The sequence below is a fragment of the Pteronotus mesoamericanus genome, unplaced genomic scaffold (assembly GCF_021234165.1).
Source record: "Pteronotus mesoamericanus isolate MK-2021 breed Mesoamerican mustached bat unplaced genomic scaffold, CSHL_Meso_final contig_55, whole genome shotgun sequence".
NCBI classification, from domain to species: domain Eukaryota; kingdom Metazoa; phylum Chordata; class Mammalia; order Chiroptera; family Mormoopidae; genus Pteronotus; species Pteronotus mesoamericanus.
In genome coordinates this window covers 2,767,263-2,793,284 of record NW_026555198.1, presented here as the reverse complement: position 1 = coordinate 2,793,284, position 26,022 = coordinate 2,767,263, and the positions used below count along the sequence as shown (strand labels likewise).

At 39.1% G+C, this 26,022-nt stretch overlaps 1 protein-coding gene and 1 pseudogene across 3 annotated transcripts in view; both read left to right on the top strand.

Moving 5' to 3' along the window:
• FGF13 (fibroblast growth factor 13) overlaps positions 1-26,022 on the top strand; it is a 497,959-nt gene that overhangs the window by 305,995 nt on the left and 165,942 nt on the right. The gene's annotated exons all lie outside the window — the stretch shown is intronic.
• On the top strand, positions 699-1,362 carry LOC129075485 (S-methyl-5'-thioadenosine phosphorylase-like; annotated as a pseudogene).

Here is a 26,022-nt window from a genome sequence, read left to right as displayed (position 1 = left end):
TTAAGTCATATTTTGGGGATAGATTCTACTCTCTGGGAAACTAATAATGTGATCAAGGAAGTATACTGAACCAGCCAATAATTCAATTTCAGGCAAGGATGGGCATTTATCATTCTCTTATTAGATAGATGCATCTCAACTCTGTCTCCAGACTGGCTTTTACCACAGAAACTAGCAACCATTAATTCTTTGATGACTCACTTTTTAAAGCAACAGACCCCCGCTTCTCCCTTGAACCTAGGAGTCCCCTTTGAGGTGGTGGAGATGTTTTCCTAAGAAGTGGCCTCTTCTTTACAGCTCTCATAACTGAGGTTTCCCTTTTATAATATTGGAGGCAGATAGTTCTTCCTGTGTGAAGCCAGCCCTGATGACTCGTTTCAAGTAATTATGTTTGAAGTAATACCACTTTGGGAAAGTGCCCTGAAAGGTCTACTGGATGGATGACAGAGTTATGGTGGTGCGATTTTTTTTTTAAATGTCAAAATCTAAGTGCTGATACCTGAAAAGAATCTAGAACTTATCTATCCATATTGGTGCTGCCCCAACAAAGCTGTTCCTTCAAGGGATCTGTGGCATGTTCCTGAGGATCTGGTATCTTCACAATTCCTCTTAATTTTTTTCTCTTCACAGCCAGTTCACAAAATCACTTTTTTGAAAAGAAATTCTGCCTTCTAACCCAGCATGGTATGATCCAGGTAGACTATGTACCATCATGGCTTTAAAAGTCAACTGTTGGGCAAACATCTGGGCTCCGAAGGGGGAGAGATGTACTCATGTCATAGTAACCACAACTTGCTGTTCCTTGAGGGAATAGAATCACCCCGGCAATATCGCCATTATTATCAGTTCACTGACAAGACCACCATAAGGCCTCAGACCTTCTATGGTAGGAGTAATTCCTGTGCCAGAAGAGTGTGCCACATCCCAGTGCCTCAGCCCCTCTGCCCCAGAAGGAGAGCTGCCCTCACACAGACTGCTAAGAAGCTAGGACTGCAGTGCCAGTTGAAAGGGATGATGCTGACAATCAAAAAACCTAATTTTAATTCATGGGCAGAAAGCTTGTTATTTTGCACCTGGCAGGGGTAGATGTTACCAACATGACCACACTTTCAGAGGCAGTTCTTGCTAAGGAGGCTGCACTTTGCTTTGCAAGTATTGCCATGGCAACAGATTATAATTGCTGGAAGGAGCACGAAGAAGTTGTTACAGTGGACCAGGTTTTAAAGATCCTGAAAGAAAATGTCAGTAAATCCAAAAGTTTCCTCCTCACTACCATACCTCAGAGAGAGTCCATGGAATGGTCAGAAACCCTCCATAACCTGAAAAATATGGCCCAGTTCTGTTTTATTACCAAGGCATTAACATAGTATGGTTGCCTGGAAGACAAGAAGACTTTCTAATTCTAGTCATTTGGGAAATTCCTGCTTAATCTGAAATGTGCGAAAACTTCCATGCCCTTGCCCGCCAAGGAAGAACATGGAATAAGACAAGACCACGCCAATGTGAAAGATGCCTCCTGAAGGATGTGAACTGCTTAAAAACAAAGAGGGGAAGCAAATGGAAAACATGTGGAAAAATTCTTACACTCTGCAAACAAGACATGAAGACACAATTCACCCTTTCCCCACTAAATTCATAACAATAAAGGGTGGGAAATAACATTCAGTTCCTATGTTGCTAAGGAATGTGAAGATGAAATGGGACTCTGAGACTAATTACTGGTGTCACTGTAAATTGGTACAATCTTTCCAGAGAGCAGTTTGGTAAAAGGTATCAAAAGGCTTAAAAAAATGCATCTTTTGTGCTGGTTATTCTACTCCTCTTATGGTAAAAAAATTATCTTTAAAAAATTAGAAATGCACATGATGAATTATATATAAAGAAGGATGTTTAATATAGTGTTAATTTTAATAGCAAATATTCAGAACAATCTGAATATTCAAAAATTGGAGACAAATTATAGTTTAGCTCTAATTAGATTGCAAAGCAGCCAACTGGAGGTCATGTTTTTATATAATATTTAATGTGCTAAAGAATTGGTTGCTCTATAATATGAAATGAAAAAAGGGTATGTAAGCATTTTACACTACTAATTTTGTTTTAAAATTCTATGTAAATGTATAAAATGGCTAGAAAGAAATATAATCTTTTGTTCGTATATTTTGGGGATATACTACATAATCTTAATTTTCTTTATATTTTTCGGTCTTCACATATTTTTCTACATAAATATAATCAAAGAGTAAAGTTGTTTTATTTTTTACTTGCATTTTATCCAGTACCATTTATCCCCCTTATAACCACCCCCCCCACAATCACCACACTGTTGTCCATGCCCATGAGTCCCTTTTCCATTTTGCTTGATCCCTCCACCCTCTAACCCTGCCCCCCACAGCTGCCATCCTGCTCTCCATCTAAGAGTCTGTTTCTATTTTACTTGTTAGTCCAGCTTGTTCATTAGATTCCACATATGGGTGAAATCGTATGGTATTTGTCTTTCTCTGACTGACTTAGGTCACTTAGCATAATGATAACAAATACTTAGAAAGAAAAAACAATTTTTAAAAATCTGCTTTTCTGCTCCAGCATGGTATGACCCAGGTGGAATATCTTCCATGTCTCGAATCGCAGAGCCTGAGTGGCTTTTAGCTGCTTTCCCAAATCAAACCCAAAACGAATGCATGGAGGTGTACGCAGTTAAGGAGATGCACCAGAATGTGCTGCTGCCTCAGCCCCAATTTTCCACTGCCTTTTGTTTTAAATGATAACTCACTTATATGGAGAAAAACAATGCGGAGATTAACTCTACTCTCTTTGACATGTTCTTAAATAATTATCAGACAAACATTTTCCAGATTATGTTTCATGGAGCACTAATCACATCTTTGTGAAGAGACAGATTCCGTGGTCAAATGCGTGTTTCCCAAATTCCTCACCACTCATAGTGAGTCACAATGCAAAAGACTATATTAAAGGTTTTGAGGAGTCTTACAGATTGGGAATCTCTCTTACTTTGGCCACCTCAGTGACAAACATCGTCCAACTGTGAGACCTTTTCTATTCATAACACCTATTAACATCCCACAAGTTCGCTTAGGGAAATGCCATGCTGGCTCCACTGAGCAGTGTATTTTACAGCGCAAGTAACACATATTTAAAAAAATGTTTTATTTATTTTTAGAGAGGGGAAGAGAGGGGAAGAGAGAGAGAGAGAGAGAGAGAGAGAGAGAGAGAGAGAGAGAGAAACAGCAATGTGTGGTCATATTTCACGCACCCCCTGCTGGGGACCTGGCCTGCAACCCAGGCATGTGACCTACACTGGGAATCAAACTGGGAGCCCTTTGGTTCGCAGGCCAGCACTTAGTCCACTGAGCCACACCAGCCAGGGCACACTTTTGAAAATGAATACTGTCCCCTTTTCCTCTGACCCTCACCTACTGTCTTGAGAGAAGTGCTAATCCAAGTGTGATCCGTAGATGAGTGCTGGGTCTGAAATTGTGACTTATCCACAGTGAGATAAGGAGCTTGTGCCAAATGTAAGCCAATGCATTGCTTCCTTCATCAAGACAGTATTTCTGTCTTGCAGTGGAAAAAAATGTCAGCTGAACTAAATTTAAAAACATACTTGAGGACATAGTTCACAGATCAGCGCCAAGTCTGTGGACCATAAATGGTGATGTTTATACACTTAGATGATTCTCAGCCGTGGCTAAACATCAAAATCACCTGAGGACTTTTTTCTTTGTTTGTTTATAATATTTTTATTTTATATTTTTATAAGTTTTTTAAATTTCTTTTTCTAATTTTTCAAATACACTTGTCTCCATGTACGCGCCACCACTTCCCCCTGCCCCATGCACCCCCACCTCCCCCCTCAGTCCTTCCCCATCTTGTCTTCCTCCATGTGTCCTTCACACCTGTTCCTTGATCTGACCCTTACTCTTCCCCTCCCCGCTGTCCCCTCCCTCCCTCCCTTCCCCGTCAGTTTCTTTTTTCTTTCAATGTTGCTGGTCATATTTTCCTTGCCTGCTTGCTTTGCTGATTAGGTTCCACTTATAGGTGACATCATATGGTATTTGTCTTTCAGATCCAAACCAGCTGCTTTACCAATCGCTTCTCCGAACAAAAACCCTGTAAAATCTCTTGTGGCAGAGGCTCAACCTCAACATGGCTTATTTAAAAACAAAAAACAGAAAACCTTCCCAGGTGCTTCTAATATGCTAACAGGGTAAAATCTTGGCCTTAGAAAAATATCACCTCGGCAGAAGGTCTGTTGTGTGATGTCAGCTGTCAATTCAGAATTCTTATGCTGATTGCATGGGCCTTTTTAGGAGGTGCCTTGTGATTAAGAGGCATTGCTGGACAGGCAGCACTTATATGACCTTTAGGACTGGAAGGCATGTAAGGTATCCATCTATCTCACCACACACACTCACCATTCCACACCTTACCACACCCCCAAGCACACACCCACAGCCACACACTACTTTTTGGTGGCCCCTTGCCTCTTTGCCACACTGTGCTTTTAGAAAAATAATTAGGCTTCTCTACAGGAGTGCGGTTAAGTTCCACCTTTTGACCAACATCCTTTCTTGCAAGTAATTGTTGCAACATTTGTTCTGCTCTCAAAATATGATTCATCTTGCAAATGTGGGTAGAAGAGTGTCTAGGGACCATGTATGAGTGTACTTAAAGAAGGTAGAGAAGGAGTATTCATAGGCCAGGAAAGTACTACTACTTCTTTACTTGATTGCTGCTGCTCTGGGGTGAGATTCCAAAAAGTTGACTCAAGCTGCTCAGGACCTGAATGTCTGTCCCCACGTTACACCAGACACAGTCATCATTGAGGCACCTATCATATAGACATCACCAGTTATGGCTGCGTAAATTTATTACAGTAACATGGGTTTGAAAACTGACTTTGACATGATTGAGAGACTTTAATTGCTACCCATGTTTGTAAATCACCCTTAGCATTGTATATTTTGATGATTCAGGTTTTTATGTGTTATATGCTATAGCATTTGTTAGTCTGCTTAAGAATACGTGGCTTGAGTAATGCCCTCAGGAAAGTGTGGAATGAGAGATATAACATCCTACAGTTTATCAACACTTACCCTTGTCTTGCTTCACAGCCAATATCCACACTCTCTCCAACAACATCAAAATCACGTGTCCACTTCCACCCATGTGCTAGCATATTTCTACTTAGGAGCCCCAGCTATTTTAAGAAATATATTCTCAGAGCTGCTCCGGGTCAACCTTTCAGCATGTCCAGCTTTGGAAGTAACAAGTGTACACTGGCTGGAAGACTAGATCTACACAAAGGAAGGAAAGAGTTCATAGTTCCATGGGGCTACTTCTGCATGCAGTGAGAGCGTCCTGCAAAGCCGCTTAGAGACATGATCACAAAAACCCTGTCAGATAGGGGCTGCTTCCAACATTTTACACATTAGCAAACTAAGTTTCAGAAAGGTCAAATCACTTTCTTGATAAATGACAGGACTGGATTTGAATCCAGTTTTTCTGGCCTCTGAAGCCCACACCCTTTCCCCTCCATGGCTTTTCCAAAAGCTTGGCTTTCTCCTTCTCGCCCTACATGTGAGTTTGTTGCCCAAAAGCAATTTTAGTGCAGAAGAGACATCTTAGGTTTAAAGGAATGAAATGTTCTCCACAGTGCATTCTCAGCTTTTCTATGATAAGGAGTTGTCATAAGCAGAAGGATCTCAGGAGGTACTTGCCAATTCTGTGGACCTATAGTTAGGTGGAGTGCAGCACTCAAATGAGGTAAATGAAATGACCCTTGTCTTCAAGGATGTGATTACTTTGTCCAGGGTACACGAAGAAAGACTAGAATGGTTAGTGAATAACTAAATTGAATTTAATTTAATAGAACTGTTCCCAGATTTAAAAAACATATAAACAGGTCACTTGCCTAATCACCTCTCTTTAAGCCAGAGGATGTCCTTCACCTATAATGGTATAAATGAAGAAGTATCATTTCTAATTATTAAGAAGTTGATTCTGTTGCTTCATTTTTTCTCAGCACGATAAAATTGCCTCCTCTTATAGGAACGACTTGCTCTGAGCACTTCCACTATTACCTACAGGTCTGGATATTAGCAATGAACCCTATTTTATCACTTGTTAGAAACCTACTCTCTTATCTTTTTTAAATTTTTTATCTTTATTGTATTTTTCCCATTACCATTTAGTCCCCTTATAAAACTCCCCCCCCAGCAATCACCACACTGTAGTCCATGTCCAGGAACCCTTTCTCCCTTTGGCTCAATCCTTTCACCCCCTAAGCTACCCACCCACTAGCTGCCATCCTGTCCTCCATCTCTAAGTTTGTCCCATTTTCCTTGTTCAGTTTGTTCATAGATTCTACATATGAGTGAAATCATATCGCGCTTGTCTTTTTCTGAGTGTCTTATTTCACTTAGCATGATGTTCTCCAGGTCCATTCACACTGTCACAAAGGGTAAAACTTTCTTCTTTTTTATGACCGAGTAGTATTCTATTGTGTAAATGTCCCATAGTTGTTTTATCCACTCATCTATCTTGATGTAAATAATGAAAATAATAATTAGCTATTATCCAGAATGTACTAATGTACTTTGTACCACATACTTTATCTAACATTATCTTTATTCCCACAGCAATCATTGGAATTAGGTTGGCCTTTTCTTTTCTTTTCTTTTCTTTTCTTTTCTTTTCTTTTCTTTTCTTTCTTTCTTTCTTTTTTCTTTTTACTTTCCATTTTATGGATGAGGAAACCCAGACTGAGAGAAGAGAAATAACTTGTCCAAGGTCACATAACTAGGAAATGGTGCCAATATTCAAATGCAGCCTGTCTTACTTACAAATTCCATGGTCTCGATTACAACTGACTGTCATAACAAGACTGGTCCTACACAGAGCTCTCATTTTTTCTCCATGTGCGCTAGTGTCATCTTGTTAAGAGACATCGGCAGGCATACTACATGAACAGAGGTGGAGGGACCTTGTACTTGCTGTCAGAAAAACAGTAGATTAAAAATGGGGCTTGTTCTTCAGAAAAATAAGAGAAACAGTGAGGTTTAACTCTAATATATTTATAGGGCAAATTCTCAACAAATTTGACTTGGTCAAAAATGTTTTAGAATCTGTAATGTCAGAATAGGGATTTATTCCCTATGCTGGTGTACATTTATTCAGCTTCAGGCCAGGTCTTAATCACCTCAGGCCAATTGACCTTCTACCTCAAAACCTGGTCTTACAAAATATCTGCTGACCTAAGTCCTTGAATGACAAAACTTTCATTGCATAGTGTGAACTAGCTTAAGGCACGTGAAGAGAATGTCCTGCCAAATCAGGCTGGGTCATTGTCAAGAAAGTGTTCTATGTGACTTTCACAAGGAGTGAGATTGTATGAAATGGTCTATTTCCCTCTGGAAACATGAAGAAGGAGGCCTCATGAAGTTGTGTAATGTATTCTGTGCAGTACATTCTGTATACTGTGGTTTGGTTAGATGCTTAGCTATCAGTTTTTATATCAGTTTTTTCACATATTTTCTGTGTCAGGCACTTCAGGTTTATTATCGCTAATTTTCCCAACCCATGAGGTAGGTGTCATCAATCTTGGTTTAACATGATGATGAAACTAGAATGTAGAGATGTGAAGTAACTTGTTCAAAGTCACACAGAACTAATGTGTGTTGATTGGAATTTAAAGCCAAGTGTCTGAAGACAGACCTCTTTTACTACACTGTGCTTCCTCAGGTCATCCTATATGCTAACCCCTGACTACCCCTTTCAGGAGCAAGGCTGAAGAAAACAGCTCAGCACCATCTTATCTACTGCTTGTGAGAGAGAATGTACACTTAACTCAGGACATCCATTGGGAGACTTTTCTTGTTCATCCACATCCTGCTTTGAAAGTTCCTATAAGCAGTAGACAAGGGGTTAAAGCAGCAGGCCTGAGATTTGTCACATGTTCTCCTTTGTTTATTACATGAACATCTACTAAGTGCAGGTCATTTTTCTTGCAGTGCCTCCTTAAATGGGGTAATGCATCAAACCCATAGTTTTCCTCATGGAACCACTAGACCTTAAAATAACCTTAACTGGTTCTTCCATCAACTGCCTCTCCAAGAAAAGGGAAGAGTTCTAGCCTTGGCCAGTGTGACTCAATGGGTTGGGCATCATCCCGCAAAGTGAAAGGTTGCTTGTTCTATTTCTAGTCAGGGCGCATGCCTGGGTTGTGGGCCAGGTCCCAAGTCGGAGGTGTGCAAGAGGTAACCACACATTAATGATACTCTCCCTCTCTTTCTCCCTCCCTTCACCTATTAATTAATTAATTAATTAATACATAAAGTTTTTTTAAAAAGGGAAGAGTTCCAGGAGTGCATGTTTCTGAGGTGGGTGGGATTCCCACAGATAGGAAAAAAAAATCTGTTTTTAAGTCATCCAGCTTTGGTGCTTCCCGGTGGGAGCTCAGAGGCTCCACTCTTGTTCTGGATTTTTGTGCCCACCTGGGGGTAGAGTGATCTTGTGCACTAAGGGTGAACGTCCTTTTAGGGTAGTCTGTCTGAGATTTAGAGAGATTATAAGATAAACATGTCCATATTAGGGTTATTTGCTCCTTGTGTTCCTCTCTCTTGGTATGAGCACAAGTGACTCCCTGGATTATGTGCCTATCCTTAACCAAGGACCTCATTGGGGCTGGAGCTGTCTCAGCACAACTCCCCCACATACCTGCCATTGCCCCCATGGTGGCACTGTTGACTTTGCCCCTTCCAAAAACACAAAACAGTAGTACAAGTGAAATGTGGTCTCTGATTAGCATTCAAAGAATGTGTGAACATACACATGGAAACACACATACAAACACACTCACACCACTAGTTGAAATAGTTTATTGAGAAAAAAAACATTTAAAAGCAGAGAGGTAGTCAAGCTCACACTGTCCATCTACTAGAGCCCTTTCAGCCCAGCAATATGCAGCCTGATCACAGCCCTCTCTAGGGCAACGTGGGCTCAATCAGGCTGTTCATACAGTGAGGATATTTGTCTAGCAGGCCGCCTTAGCCTCTGAAGAGAATCTATTTTTTTTTCATGCAACAAAGGACATTTCAGAAAGTGGGGTTTAGAGCTGCTGCCAATGAGTAATTTTTCCTTTTGTTCCTTCTTTAGCCATTTTCCCTCTGTAATCGCTTGATTTTTCTCTGAGAAGGTAGCATTTTGGATCCATGTTAGAAAATTCATGAACTGATTCAGTAAATTTCTAATTGACATGCATGGTTAGCTGTTCACTTAGTGGATAATTAGTTCAATATATCCAGAGTATTTACTGTGGGAGGAAAAAAAAATCCCCATAGCAAATCAGAATAGTTCAGGAGTCTTTTATTCTAGTGCAGCTTTTTGTTTGGGAGCAGTTACTGGTGTCTTAAAAGAAATCTATCTCCCTTCCTAATTAGAACTATATTTAAATATACATTCTTTATTTCATCCCTCCTGAATAGAGCTTTATTAAATAGATATGACAGGCAAAACACAGTGTCTGTCAACAATAAATACTCAGGAAATATTTCTCATTACAGTTAACTAAATAACAAATTTCGATATTCTGAGTTCAACTGGCCATTTGCCCTAATTCTAGGCAGCAAGTGACTGACAGTGCTTCCAGTCACTGTTAACATAATGAATGTATTTGTCAATAGATATTCATTGTCTTGTACAAGCCAGGCATTATTCTGGTTTTCAGGCTCAGCATTGACAAGAGGTACTATCTCTTTCCTGAGAAGGAAAGACTGGCGGGAAAAACAGATTTTGGACCAGTCTACCGGTTAGCTCATGTTGTATTTTAAGTCACCCTAAAACAAAGTGGCTTAAAACAGGAACAAGCCCTGGCCTCTTTGACTCAGTAGATTGGGTGTTGTCCCACAAACCAAAAGATCGTGAGTTTGATTCCTGGTCAGGGCGTAGGCCTGGGTTGGCAGGTTCGGTCCCTGGTTGGGGTGTGTGTCGGAGGCAAACGATCAATATTTCTCTTTCACATCAAAGCTTCTCTCTCTCTCTCTCTCTCTTTCTTCTTCCTTCCCCCTTTCTCTAGAATAAATAAAAGACAAAAATTTAAAACAGGAACAAATTTATTCTTTCTCATAGTCTTACAGGTTGGGTAGATCTGCTATAGATAGTCTGTGATTAGCAGACATTTGGTCCTGTCTAAAACATCTATGGAGACATTTAGCCCAGACCATGTGATCCTATCCAAAATGTCCACAGAGACTTTTAGTCCATGCCAAAAAGTCCTTGATACCTGGTCCTGTTCCAAGACATCCATGGAGACGTGTGTTCCATGCTGAAAGGTTCGTAAAGTATAAAAAGATGAACAACAGGTCCATGAACAAGTTACCCAGGTTCTTTGTCGTCACGGTTAAATACAGCCATTGACTGTACAAAGATAGAATCAAGTCCCTATTACCAAAACTTTTCACAGATAAAACAAACACAAAGCCAGTAATCAGGCCATTATATACTTGAGAGCAGTTGCTCATTGACTTCAGAGTAACCCTGCTGATGTTCATGATGAGAAAGAAAAAAATGAATATGAAATCCAAGATTCCTCATGAATTGCAAGAATAATAACATTGATACAGTTTAAACAAGGTTAAATATTTGTATGCTGTAAAGAACCATGGACCAGATGCCCTGCAGTGGTAGAGTTGATAGGGTCTCCTGGACTAGGCTGGGTATTGCTGATCTTGCCTGAGTGCACTTGTACATTTGTGGTCAGTTGGTTAGCCAGATCGGTTCTGACTGTTCTAGTGTGGGCCTGTCTAGGACAACTCAACTGTTTTCACAGTTCTCCAACTGAAATCCCATGAATCCATTTTTATATTTAACTTATTTATTTGTTCAATACTTATTGAGCTACTTTGCTGTATGTCAGACACTGTATGGCCCTGCCTTCAAATTACTCAGGAATGTGTTCTAGGTTTATGGCAGATGTTTCTCACTTTTCAGCCTACAGTGGAACCATGAGAACAAAGGAGATCACCTAAGGAGAAAGAGTGGGTAGAGAAGTGATCCCTGATGTGCACTGATATTTTAAGGTGGTATAGAAGAGAGAGGACTGCTTAGAAGTGAAAGAAGGCAAACCAGGAGAATGTGGTGCTTGGGAAGCAAGGGAGGACTGACCTCTAGAAAGCAGCGATAGATCAGTAGAGCAGAATGTAGTAAGGAGTCACTAATTTAATGCAAGCTTCTCGTATAGAGGGTGGGGCAAGAGTAGGTTTACAGTTGTTCTTATGGAAAATAATGCAATGATTAGTGAATAATGATACAAGAATAAACTCTGTGTTTTGCATACTCACAAGTATAAACCTACTTTTGCCATGTCCTGTGTTCCTCTTAACACTTACTTTTTGGCCAATTTATTTCAATACAGGCTTGTGCTGCATATCATTCCTGTCCATGATGGAAATACATATATGACGGTAGTCTCATAAAATTATATTAGGGCTGAAAAATTTCCTGTGGCCTAGTGATGTAGCCATCCTAGTGTCATAGCACAACACATTCCTCATGAGTTTGTTGTGATGCTGATATAAACAAACCTACTGAGCTACCAGTCGTATAAAAGTGTAGCATATACAGTTTTGTACACTATATAGTACATGATAATGATAATAAAAGACTATGTTACTGGTTTATTTATTTACTATACTATACTTTTATTGTTATTTTAGAGTGTACTCTTTCTACTTATAAAACAATTTGCTGTAAAACATTATGCCCTGTTATACCAGTAGCAGCCTCATACATCTCGTGTTTACTGTGTCTCTTTATTGCATCATTTTCTCTTGTGCTTGATTTCATCCCATTTTCTTTTTTTGCACAGTAACATGCTGTACAGGCTTATAGCCTAGAAACAATAGGCTGTACCATATGGCCTAAGTGTGTAGTAGGCTGTACCATCTAGGTTTGTGTAAAGGCACTTTATGATGTTTGCACAATGACGAAATTGCCTAATGACACATTTCTCATAACTTATCCCCATCATTAAGCAGCATATGACTGAATAGAACAGATGTGTCTCCACTTCTTACACCCTTGTAAATAACTGGCATAAATCATTGATTTGGTTTTGATTAGAATGACCCTTGATAGATAGAGTGATAAGGAATTACATACTGCCTATGTTTTATTTCTTTAGCAGTAGGTCTTTGTTAAAATTGTCATTGATTTTTCTTTTCCATAATGCATGTATTGTTTAAGTCTTTGCCAAGGCTAAATTATTCTTGTTATTTGTCCTTTATAATGGAGTTAAGTTTGCTCCATATTTTTAATAGCCTAAAAATATTGGACCACTGGAAACTCAAATTAAAAGTAAATTGCCCCTTGGCATTCAGGATTTTTGAACTGACATACTTTGGAGTTGTATTAATATGCTGTGATCAAGGATGATATGACATGAGTTTCCAATAAAGCAAGTTTTCTGCCAATACTACAAACATGTACGCTCTTGCTAGACTGAAAATTGATTCCTTTTCTAGCAGTGAAGGTTTCTTGCTGAATCAAAGGGGTAGTATTTAAAAAGAACAAACACACAGTTTTGTGGTGAAGAACTGTTGAGTTGACAATATGATATAGAGCCTATATAATAGAGCAGAGTTTTCATCTACTACTTACAAATTCAGATCCCATGAAAATGTTAACTTCTCATGCAAAATACGATGAAAGTTTTCAGTGCAAGTTGTCCCCTTGTCCAATGTAAAATAACTCTTCTTTAATGGCCTCAAGAGAGGAAAAAAAGCTTTGTGTTTTCAGGATGAGGATATTAAAAATTAAATTAATTAACTTTTTTCATAATGTAAGTTAGTCCAGAGGGTTTTGGCAAAAATTATTTTCAAGGAAAGTCTTGTACTTGGATCAGCCCTTAATTAAAATTGCATTTCTAAGACCAGAAGCTACAGCCACTAGACCCTTTTTCCCCGGAGCCCTTTTTACCAGGACAGGAAAATTACATTGTAGAAAACACAGCATTCATGCACCTACCCCAAACAGCATTCAGTTTGCCCTTAGCCCATCCAATGCTCTCTTTTCGCCTGATAATGTTTCTCTTAAATCTGTGCTGAGACAGTATCCTGTACCTTAAAATATAGGTCGGGGTTGCAATAGTGAAACATGTTAGCTAACCAAGGAGACTGTACATTCTTACAGCTTGTGAAACCATTTGATAGCCTGTCATTCTCTTGTCATTGTCTGTTGGCTCTGAGAAAGGGCTTTGAGGAGGAAGAATAAATACCTCTGTAGGCAGGGGGAAAATTTAGATGTAACACACAATCTGAACTTTATTTCCTCTTCTGCTTAGTACTATTCCTGCTGGTGGCAGAGAGTAGACACTGGGAAAATCAGAAACTGACTTGTGTCCCTAGAGTGCTCCAAATAGTAATATTTATCATCTCTGTGCATTGGCACCAATTTTTTTTTCTGAACAGAAGGTCTAAACAAATCAACCAACACATTCTAATACTTGATACCAAATAACATTGGGTTAAAAATAATACCAAATTAACCATGAGAAACAAGTGAGAACTAAAACTCAGTGAACATATTTGTTCATTCTTCTTTCCTGCTGTAAAAATGAATTGACGTATTTTTTCCTTCAATTATTTTCAGGCCCTGTGATAAACTAGAACAGGGTTTCTCAGCCTTGGTTCTATTTACCTTTGGGGCCAGATAATTCTTTGTTGTCAGGGGCCATCCTGTACTTTGTGGAATGTTGAGCAGCATCCCTGGACTCTGTACATTCCTGCCCACCCCCAAGTTGTGGCAACAAATAAAATGTCTTCAGACATTGCCAAACATCCCATGAGAAGAGAAATCACCCCATTAAGAACCACTCGGCTGTATAATAACTATGCAAATAAGAAAGATATGGTCAGAAAATTACTCTTTTTAAGAGAGACAGTCAAACTGCTTCTGTTTAATCATAACTAATGTCATCCTTCCTTGGGTACTAACACTTCCAACTTAATCCAAATTCTGCCTTACCCTTCCAAACCTTCCCTCACCCCTCCAAAAGCTTTTTTAAATTATCTAAACTATAAAACTTTCCAGTAGAACTCAATGCAGTGATTTGTTCTAAGAAAACTGAGGCCTCTTGTTAAATCAGTCCTTCCACAGCCATTTAATGAGTACCTATTTGGTTTTTCCTTGTGTCTGTTATAGGAAGTCTGGAGCAGTATGACAGAGCTCTTGCCCCTTAGGAGCTTAGCATCAAACTCTCATTTATGAGAAGCAATGTAAGTCAGTTTGTGTCCTGGGCCCAGGACCTCATGCAGGAAGGTCTTTTCATTGCAGTCTTTTTAGAAAGCTTCTGCTCAGTCCAGTCTATATTTTCAGCAGAGCTGATGAAGAGCAAAGGTGAAAGTATTCCTCAGTATTTGCATTTGTATGTTTCAAATTCAAAATTCAAAAGCTTAGAACATAAAATATAACCATCAAGATTCAACTAACATTGACCACACTTGACTAGTTGCTTCTCTCTGAGTCCTTTAAACAGCTCTAAAAATGTACCATCATTTTCCTTATCCTCTTGGTTCATTTACACCAAAAAGTATGTGAAAGGAGGAAAGAAGGAATTTTGTGAAGCCTTGCATAATATATTAGGTGACATACAGAAATTAAATTCATCAAAGTTCAGAGAAATTAATACTCTAAAGAATTATCAAAGAGTAGAGTGAAATTTACCTCTCAGCTAATTTAATATATTTTTATTTTTTTTTCAAAAGCAATTGCAGTTTAGCTGGTTCTTGATTTTTAGCTTTGCCTTTATTTCCTTACCATAGTAAGTTACCGTATTTTGCTGTGTATAATGTGCACTTTTGCCCAAATTTTTGAGAGAAAAATAAGGATGCACTTTATACATGGGTAAAATGATTCCATAATCCCATGTATAATGCACACCAAAATGTGAGTGTGCATTATACATGGCAAAATACGGTATGTAACTTTGGGCACGGTATATTCCTTCCTTGGGTCTGCATAGTTTTACCTGTAAAGTAAAAAAATAAGGACTGAATGGGTACTGAATTCCTTTCCCATTTTGAACTATTCTCTATGTCAGAATGGTTCAAAATAGGACTCAATTTGTTGCTAGGACATTGGACTAATAGATATTGATGACACTTGACTTCATAAGTTTCAAATGTTGCTGCCTTCAGCTGGAGAGTTTAAGGTTCAAAACCTAGAGGGGCTTCATGGTCATATGGTGATGACCACAGGCTTCTCCTCTCTCAGGCTCTTACTCAAACTAATGATCTTGATTCTGGGCTAGCTTTATCCACTGAGGTTCGGAGAGTTTAGGTTAGGCAGAACTTGGGAACCCAGTAGGTGTTTAAAAATAGCAATTCGATTTGAATTTTGAACTGTAAGTGATTTAAACCAGTCTTTTGATAAAGTAACTCCTCCATCTGGAATAGTACCTATGTCAGTGACTTGAGCCATTGCTTAACACGTGACTAAATTTATATATACATATATATTTCTTTACAAAATAATTTATTCTGAAGTAATAGGTATTACACACAAGACACTGCTTTGGTAAATTGTTGGCCATAAGATAGTAGCTGTATAAATATGCATTCCAATCTGTTTGTCCATAAATAAAAGACCTGATTTATTGAGTATTTACATTTTGGGGCCTTGTTTTAACTTGGGGTCTTCCATTTTATTTTTACTGTGAACAACACAGTTCATCCTTGTAAGTGCAGTTGGTCAAGTGCAACTCTTAAAAGCCTTGCTTAAATGCAACCTCAGCTTTTACCCACCCAGATCTATTCCCAATGCCCCTATCCTGAGACCGTCTTGGAATCAGTCCCTCCTTGTCGATTTCTCAGCGCTTTACTAACTCCTTCATTTTAGGTCTTCTCACTGCTTGCCTAAGAATAAAGGGTTTTGTCTTCCCATAGAGGGCAGGACCCATGTCTTCTTCCTGGCACATAGTCGGTGCCTAGTACAAGCTTCTCCACCAAAGGCTGAAACCCTACTGCTTTAAACATGAAGACGGCTGGCATATTAAGTAAATAGAACACCCCCTTATCTCTTAATGCACCAAAGAATACTTCTCAGAATTGGAAAATACTGTGTGTTACACATCTCTGTGAAGGGCATGTTTGTCTTACTAGTAAAAGACTTTCACAGAATGTGTTGCACAATAAAGTCTGTCTCTTGAGTACTGTTCTACCTTAATGAAAATTTTAAAATGCAGAGTAAACAATAGATTCATTACTTTATCAAGACAATTAGCCTCCACATAGGATTTGCTTGCAGGTTACTTCTGGTTACAAACATTTCAGTTGATTGTATTTTTCTGTATTTTAAGTTCTGAGCTGTGAGAATCCATTCATAAATATTATTTTCTCCTAGTGTCTTCTGCCAGGTGTAATTAACTACAGCATAAACCACTGTACATGATATTCTGCAGGTCCTTCAGAATTTGTCTTCACCAAGGTGTTCACGAGAGACAGCGCTAGTGGAATAGAAAGAACACAACTCACTGTGGAACAAACCTGGTTTTCAACACCACCTCTAACACATGCTGGGTCATTAGGACAAATGAGGGTAAAATGGAGACAATCAGAAGATTGAAATTACGGGGCTGTCTTGAGGATTGATTGACCACAGTGCCTGAAACACAGAAAGTGATCAATAAAGCTGAACTATTTTTATTATTATCATTGATAATGATGATGAAAATTGAGCTCTGGATGAGTCCTTTAACACACTGGGTCCTCCTTCCGCCAATCCAGCCATTGGCATGTACAGTTTTCAGCCACTATTCCAAACTACCTAATGTGACCCATCTTCCACTGTGCTTCTAGACTAGTTCCTGAGTTTCACATGAAGCTCCATCCCTGGAGCTTAATAAATGCTAGTTACTCTTATTGTTGTTAAAATTGTCTTTAAAGCAGCATTTCCAAATATGTTACCCAAATGAAATGCTCCCATAGGGAAAGCTCCTGAGAGTAAAAACTGTCTGAGAAACAGCTGCTTGCTATCTCCCTGCCCTGGAGGTTTGCACTGCACATTAGAATATTATAGACTCTGAGGAGCCCTGTCTCATTCTTATTTTATGCAGATGAAATTGCTTTTGCCATTACAGAGTACCTCCCCCTATAAAAGCTCGCCTGTTTTTGCTGTCTTCATTTTAATATCAATGACCCTTATAATTCTTTCACTCAACCCACTTCAGGAGAGCCCTTTAATAGACAGGGACTATGGAATTGCAGTCACTGTGATCAGGCCACCAGGACCACAGAACATGCCAATCTTTTTATTAGAAGTTTCCAGGTGGCTGGTCGTCAGTGCATTTTCTAGCTTGTATACAAGTTTTTCCTACATCACAACATGCTTCAGTAGCTGGCAGGCTTTTCCTTTGATATCAGCTGAATTTTAAAGTACAGCCAATAGAACAAGGCATAATCTCATATAGAGGAGTCTGTCTGTATGCCATATATACACCTCCGTGCTACGATTCCATGTGTCACAAGATTTATGACTTGTCTTTGCATTTACTGTGAATTAATATGCCAATATATCAGTTTAGTGCCATAATGCCCATCTTGGAATAAAAGTTGCTTACAGTGTATAGCTACTGTGCTAGGATCTCTTGGGTCAAAAATAAATCCCAGTTTAAGTATTACCATTTGAGCATTTTAACTTATAAAAGCTGTAAATAGAAGTGGTTATTAATTTTACTAATGGATTCACTGCAAGATTGCTTTGTAAGTCCTTTCCAAACTAGAATACTTAAATAAGCATTGATTTATACAAAACTTTCTAAGATAAAACCACTTTATTAGATAAAGTCAGGGATAGCAGCCTTGGGCTGTGTGGTTTGATTCCTTCCCTCAGCAACATTATTTGGTTCTCTCTCTCTCTCTCTCTCTCTCTCTCTCTCTCTCTTTTTTTTTTTTTTTTTTTGTTTCTGTATAATGTGCAGACCATGAAGAGGCCTTGATGACTAGAATATTTGTAAAATATTACCATTTGGGTCTTTTGTTCTACCACTTGATAAATTTGTATTTAGACCTGTGTTTTCATATTTTATATTCTCTGAAAAGGCACTGTTCTTCAGTTTTGTTTCAGATAGGTTTTGTTTGCACACTCGGATTGACTAGTAGGGAAATGAGTAAGGCATTTAAGGGGTGTGCCAACTTTTAGACCACCTGGGTGTCATTAGTACATTGTAGACATATGTTGTCTAATGGCATTCATTTAGCCTAAAAAAGATCAGAGGTTTTCAGAAATAGCAACCTCATTCCTGAGAGCACCTAATGCACTGGGTGAATCATCCTGAAACTCTGAAGAACTAGAATACTAAGGTCCTGTGGGAAATGGCACACCAAATATTTCAGGAAGGGCAAATATAATGATCTCCTAGTATAAATCAGAAAGCAAACTGATGGGGACTGAGAGGACAGATTGATTTTCTCAGGAAAAGCTTTTTGTTAGATGCCCTCACATGAACCATGAGAATCACCATTGGGGAGAGGGTGGGGTTCACATTTTCTAGAAACCTCACGTTAGCCTAGTAGAGCTGAACCATTTCTTCATTCCCTGAGGATTTAGAAAGTCCCTGTTTAAGAAGCCTAACAATTAACCATCCTGGCATGAGTGTGACTGCCATTATGGAACCAAGTATAGTGTAGATAGAGTTTGGGGCACTATTGCTGGGAAAGCTGTAATAGAATTCAACTTTCTCAGACTGCCTCTGGAGAATGTCATCCTATCTTGAGCTAAATGTGAGCCTACTCAATAGTATCAATTGCCTGTATTTTTAGTGTATACTGCATGCCAATCACTGTGTTTTACATACATGATTTCATTTAATTCCTGATCTTCAGGTGAGAAAACTAGGTCATAGAAAGATAACTTGCCCAATGTAAGTAACAGAACAGGGACTCGGACTTGGGCAGCCAGGGTCCAGAGGTCAAGTTCTTACCCATAGTTCCTGTCCATTTTGAAGGGGTCTTCATGCTTGTCATGGGGCCCTGAGGAGGTAAAGGACCAGTTATTCTTCCCTGTGAAACAAAGGCAAGAGGAAGTGCTGAATTATTGTATTCTGCTGCAGATTATGAAGCACCATTATATGCTAGGTACCAAGCTGAGGCTTTATTGAATGTGTTATCTTTTGTAACCCTCTCACCACTATTGTGAGGCTTGACCTTATTATTTGCCCCCAAGAAAATGGAGACATAGAATATGAATTTGAATTCTCTTGCCCAAGGGTAACTAGCTAGTAAGTTGTGGTGCCAGGATTTGAACCCAGATCTCTCTGACTCCAAAAACTATGGTCTCTAACTACTCTGTATGTATTGCCCCAATGAGCAACTCAGAGGACATTTTGACCACCGCATTTATCACTTACAACCAGGATACAGCAGTAATGGCTTAGAGAAGGGAAGGTGAGTGAAATGACAACCCAGCCCAATCTTCCCATGATCTTTTCCAATGAGCCTAGACTCATCTTCTTTAAAGAAATGCATTGCTCAACTTCTAGGGCTAATGGTCCTGTCTGCATAAGAAATGGATTGGTACCTACCCATGTGGTAAAAGAAATGCCCAAAGGGGAAAACGTTTCAGCAGGAATATCGTTCTTAAGCACAAATCAAGTAGGGCATATAATTCCCTTCCAGAAAAATATAATAATCTGCTCACTGAAACAGAAAGACAACAATTCTTTTTGCTTAGGAGTTGTGAAGGTATGGGATAAGTGAAGGGAGGGATATGAGTTAGAGGCTTTTTAACATAGAAAATCCTAACCAGACCACTCCTGATTCCTTCTCTTTAAAAGCCAAGTGTTTTAATATTATGAACTCTTTGAATATGTTTAGACAGACTATCAGTAGAATTTCATGAAACTTCGCCTATATTTATAGCCAAGATCTTTGACACTTCTCCACTTTCAAGATGTACTGTGCATCACTAAAAATAACATATTAGTATTATGTATCTTTAGTTATCCTTTAACTTTGACCTCTATAAAGTCAGTTTTTACTAGAAGTAGAATAGTCTGTTTTATTCTAATTTTTAAGATTATTTATAGTCTGGGATATAACAAAAGAAGAATTTCACTTTTTGCTCCTTTACACTAGAACTTGAGTCAGTAAAGTACATCTAGTGCATATACAGCCTTGCCACTAAAGTCATCAGGTCAGTCATGCATCCTATTGTCTGTCTCCCTCTTTCATCTCTCACAGCAGATGTCCTCAAGTTTCTGCCACTTGGCTCGGGCTTCTGCCCCATCTGAAGCCTACTGTATTACTCAGGGTTCTCTAGAGAAACAGAACCAATGGGGTATATCTATTGGTGTGGGGGGGGAGAGAGAGAGAGGGAAAGAGAGAGAAAGAGATTGATTATAGGAAATGGCTCATGGTGTGGCCAAGAAGGCCTACAATCTGCCATCTGCAAGCTGGAGAAGCAGAGGAGCTGGTGGTATAATTCAATCCAAGTCAGAAGGCCTAAGAACCAGGGGATCTGAGAACCAGGAGCACCAATATAAGAGGGCTGGAGAAGATGGATGATCAGACCATACAGAAGACAGTTTTACCCTTCCCCTGCCTTTTTGCTCTATTTAGACCCTCAATAGATTGAATGATGCTCTCTGACATTGGTGAGGGTTATATGCGTACTCAGTCTATTAATTCCAATACTAATCTCTTCTGGAAATACCCTCACAGACACGCTCATAAATAATGTTTTACCAGCAATTTGGAAACCCCTTACCCAATCAAGTTGACATAAAATTAGCTATCACACCTACTTAGCCAGTGAACTCCCAGCGTTACAGAAAAAAGTCCAGGTGAACTTGCTCAGTTTCCCTTCCCTGAACCTTCAAACTTACCAGCATTTGCAGTCATCCTCCATTCCGTTCCCCATCTCCCAGGACACGTCTCCTTTCCCGCTCAAAATTCACCCTCCTTTCTGCATGTGCTGTGATAGACCTTCTTCCTGCCACTTCATTGACCTGGATCTCAATCAGTTCTTCTCTCTCCCTTAACGTCTAGCTTTTTCCTTCCTCCTGGCTGTCCTCGCATTTGGAATATGACTCTGCTCAGGTAAAGGAGCTCTGGAGACTGGATGCTTTTTGGTGCTAATGTGCAGGAATAGAGAATACAGGAAAGTGAGTTTCAGGTTCATTCCCATGCTTCAACTAGCCCCTATATAAAAATAACCCATTGGTGAAATGTTCTGATCTCTTAAATAGGTATAATAGTAAGGACATAATACGGTTATTTTGAGGATTAAGTGAAACAATACGTATCACTGAACAGTGTGTATCACCAAACATAGAAGCTAGAACCTAGTACATGCTCAAAAACAATGGTAGTTTCGGTCATGGTATTATTTATACTGCTTCTAGTAGTCATGGGAGTAATTATATGGAGAAATTGAACTGAAATATTTTCAACTTGTCCTATACTTCTCCAAGTACAAGTTGGGATCCCACAGTCCTCTGTCCAATCCTTTGTCACAGTGTTTAATATATTATACCTGTATCTAAAATTTCTCCCATTTTCTTTTTCTCTCCAAGCCACACTGTTCCAGGCATATCCAACCACTTGCCCCTCCCCAATCATGCTGTGGACTTCCATGCCTCATGACTCTGTTCATGCCATTCCCTCTGCTTTCCCTGCCTTTCCCCCTTCTCCACAAGAGCTAGAGTGATGTACCTTGATTAGCAGTGTTTTCCTCATCCCAACAGTACTTAGGTTAGACTTGGTGATTCTATAGCTTTATGTGTATTGTCCCACATTGACGTTCATTGACTTGCTTTTCCATCTGCTGCACTTGGACCTCCTGGAGGAACAGGATGAGATAAGCTTGGTATCTCCAATGCATGGAAACACAGTAAAAACCTAATAAGTATGGTAATGATCAACTGCTATGTCCTCATGACACTGCCCACTTTAAACAAATTTTATATCACATTTTTGTAGATTCTTTTTTTTTTTTACTTCTAAAGCTGTTAAGTAACAATGTTCCTTTCTTAAGCATTCTTAAAGATGGGAATTAATACAATATATAGTTCCCTCCTTTATGTTCCAATTGATGCTAAGAAATCAAACCTTTTAGCTTCTTGATTATAAGCAGGAAGTAGCCTCTTAAAAATAATTGTCTCCAATAAAGAGAATCCCTTCTCATCCACTCTTCTCTCACCTCTCTGTGAGGGCGTGAATGATTTTAGTGATTTTGCATCAATTTGAAAGGCAACTATGCCATCTTCCCTGTTCAATGTGTATGAGGCCACTTAGCAAACTTGGAGGCAGTAATTATCATCAATTTACTCTTTTATCCGTGATGCAAAGCATGGCTTTAGCATTTAGCAAAGAATTGCGTACAAGAGAATTCAATTGGCTGAGCCTCAACCACATTGACAGGGCCAGAGCGATGAGGCAGGAAATGGGTTGAGGAAGGATGATGCATGCAAGGCTTCTTCCATGGCCAGGGGACTAGATTGATACTTTTGAGGTTGGCAACCTTCTGTCACCTACTCGTTTGTTCACATCTAAGTCATTGGCTACAGATATCTAAAAGACCTTACTTTCCTTTTCTTGCAAGGAGATCACGCCCTTTCTTCCAAAAGTATATTTTCTACTTAGTCCTTCACTTCTTGGCAGCCTCAGGTAGAAGTGACCTAAAGGTTCGATTTATCCAAATTTTTTTTTATAATTTTTGCTTCAGTCATTTTAGTACTGCCCATACCTCTATCTTGAGCATTGTAGTTAACAACTCCAGCTTATCCACTCACCATATAATTGACTTTGGCCATGGTATATAACCTCTCTAAGCCTTGGTTTCCATATATGTAATATGATTGATCATAATATTAGTACCTACCTTTTGGGATCATTGTGAATATTCAATGGAGAGTACAGAGGAAAAGTTGACTTTTATTGTTATGAATTGATTTTACTTTTTCCTCCCACCCTCCCCCTGCTGTGAGACCCTGCAGAACAAGCACAATTGTCTTCAGATGTGTGAAAACATTTATTTATTAATGTCCTCTAGAGTCTCAGGGAAGAAGCTTCATCTATGACCATTACCTCAAGTTGGTCCCTCTTTCTTTTAACAATTTGTATGCCAGGATTCAATCAGGAGCAAGTAGGGTGAACGGTATTGTACACTGTCATCAGTTATCTGAAAAGTCAGATGTATAAGTAAATTTAATCAGTGAGCAATGTGATGGACTAAGGCCTGGCTTTTAAAAGAGTCATCTGAACATTTTTAAAGAGTCCCTTAAATTTCAAGATCTACCTTTATTTTATGTTAAAGAAGAAATATATTTGCAATTAGAAGCCTAAAATATCATTTTTAAAAGGGTTTTTTGTTTTATTTTGTTTTGTTTTGGCAGACCACATGTCTGAATTATTTATATTCTTTTTACACATTCTCATTTATTCTTATAAATAACTTTTTTAATGGATTTTTAGAAAGAGAAGGAAAGGGAGGGAGGGAGAGAGAGAGAGAGAGAAAGAGAAAGAAATTTGTTGTTCCTCTTACTGATGCATTCATGGGTTGATTCTTGTATGTGCCCTTAGCAGGGATCGAACCCACAACTTTGGCGTATCAGAACGATGCTCTAACCAACTAAGGTAGCCAGCCAGGGCCTCATTCTCACTTTCTTAAATCAACTCTAGCACTTACTTTTAAAACAAGGCTTCTATACATTATTGATATTTTGAGCCAGATAACTTTGTTGTCAGGGATTGTCCTTTGCATTGTAGAATGTGCAGCAGCATCCCTGGTCTTTTACCTTTGACATACACATAGCACACCAGCCCTGCTCTCAAATTATGACAAACAGAAATGTCTCTAGAATGCCAAATGTGCTCTGAGGGGTGGCAAAAACAGTCCCAGTTGAGAATCACTGCTTTACCGCATTTTGTCCATTTTGAAGCCTCAGTGCCCGAACATGGGAAGAATTCTCTATTTTAGGAAGGAAAAGAAAAGAAAATGATGGCCAAGGCATATTTATCTTTAAGGAATGATGTGGGTCAATCCAACTCAATTTCCAGATATTTTTGTAGTATTTATCTAGGGTAAGGAATGGTGTGTTTTACTTTTATTCCCATTAATTGATTTCCTGATTATCTGGGCATAGGTCATGCTTGTGTTTTAATTTCTACTATAGATTCATAGATTATACATCTGGGCTGAAGAATATATTTTGAAGGTAGATATTCCTCATTTGTTCCTCTAAACTAATTCTGTACCTTTTGGAGGATCTGCTCTGTCCATAGGGTGTGGGCTTATTCAGTCACCTAGAGTCCTTTGCCCTCTGGTTTCAAATTGGTTCACATTACAGTAGGCCAATGGGGAGCGCAGGCAAGAGATTAGAGGAAAGGGGGAGAGAAAGGCTGGGAGTCTCCCATCTTTGGCCACAGTTTCTTTCAGGTGGCCCTTCTTCAAAGGCTGCAGATTTCTCTGGCTCCCAATAATAACTGTCTCCCGTTGCTCTTTCAGATTTAAATGATATAACAAATTTCTACCCTTCCTCATCCCTCAAAACTTCACCATTTCATAGTGGTTCCCTGAATGCTGTCCATGTTTCTGTAAATGGTCCCTTTGTTAGACACTATTCAGTTACTCCCTTGAATGTGCCATCTGTTTCCTTCTTGGAAGCTGCCTATGTGAGATGATCCTTCTTTCAGTGAACCCAGGCAGTTTTTGGTAATTTCTTTCCATCAGGGCACTTTCTGCCCCTGATGTGTCTTGTAAATCTCCAATCTCTCTATCTTTAACTCTGGTCAATGAAAGTTGTTGGCAAACCTCAACATTACTATGTGTAACAAAATAAAGGCAAGAGATTGTTTTGACTCATTGAATATGAAGAATATGGTGTTTACAATGTCCTAATTTCTGCAGGAAGAGATAAAGGAGGCTTTGTCTTTGCTTTAGAATGGTTCGAACCAAGCACAGAAATCCTGGGCAAAGCAATTACCATATTTTTGACTTGATATGACCTTGGGGTTCAGTGCATATTAATGATCATGTCATCTTTACTATCAATAATAGCCAACAGATAGTGTGTACCTCTCATATACGATGACCTGAACACAGTGCTGGGTACAGGGGTACAGAATGTATGAGCCTTGGTCTTTTTTCTCAGATTGAAGAAATTGGGCTGGGCACCTAGACTATGGGAAGGTAATTTCCTTTTTGGGTTTTTTTTCTGTTTGAAAGCATTGCAATCATCTTTCCTTTTTTTATTTTTTTAAAAATTGTATTTATTTATTTTTAGAGGGAAAGGGAGGGAGAAAGAGAGGGAGAGAAACATCAGTGTGTGGCTGCTTCTTGCACCCCCTGCTGGGGACCTGGCCTGCAACCCAGGCATGCGCCCTGACTGGGAATCCAACCAGCGACCCTTTGCTTTGCAGGCTGGCACTCAGTCCACTTAGTCACACCAGCCAGGGTGAAATCATCTTTCCTTTATACTCTTCCTCTTATTCAATCTGATCACCATCAATCCTCCACTCTGTTCCACATAGTTACCAAATCATAGAAATTCCCCTTCTAAAGCAGCTCTGTCCAATAACAACATAATACAAGCCACATGTTTAATTTTATATTTTTTTAGGAGCCACATTAAAAAGAAACAGGCAAACTTAATTTTAATAATATATTTTATTTAATCCAATACATGAAAAATATTGTCATTTCAACATTTAATCAATATTTAAAAATTTAGTGAAATAATGTACTTCTTAAATACTCAGTCCTTTGCCCTGGCTGGTGTGGATCAGTGGAGTGCTGGCCTGCAAACCCAAGGGTCACCGGTTCGATTCCCGGTCGGGGCACATGCCTGGGTTGCTGGCTGGGCCTCTGGTGGGGGGTGCATGAGACACAACCACACGTTGATGTTTCTTTCCCACTCTTTCTCATTCCCTTCCCCTCTCTTTCAAAATAAATAAATGAAATCTCAAAACAATATACTAAGTCCTTAAAATTTGTATATTTTATACC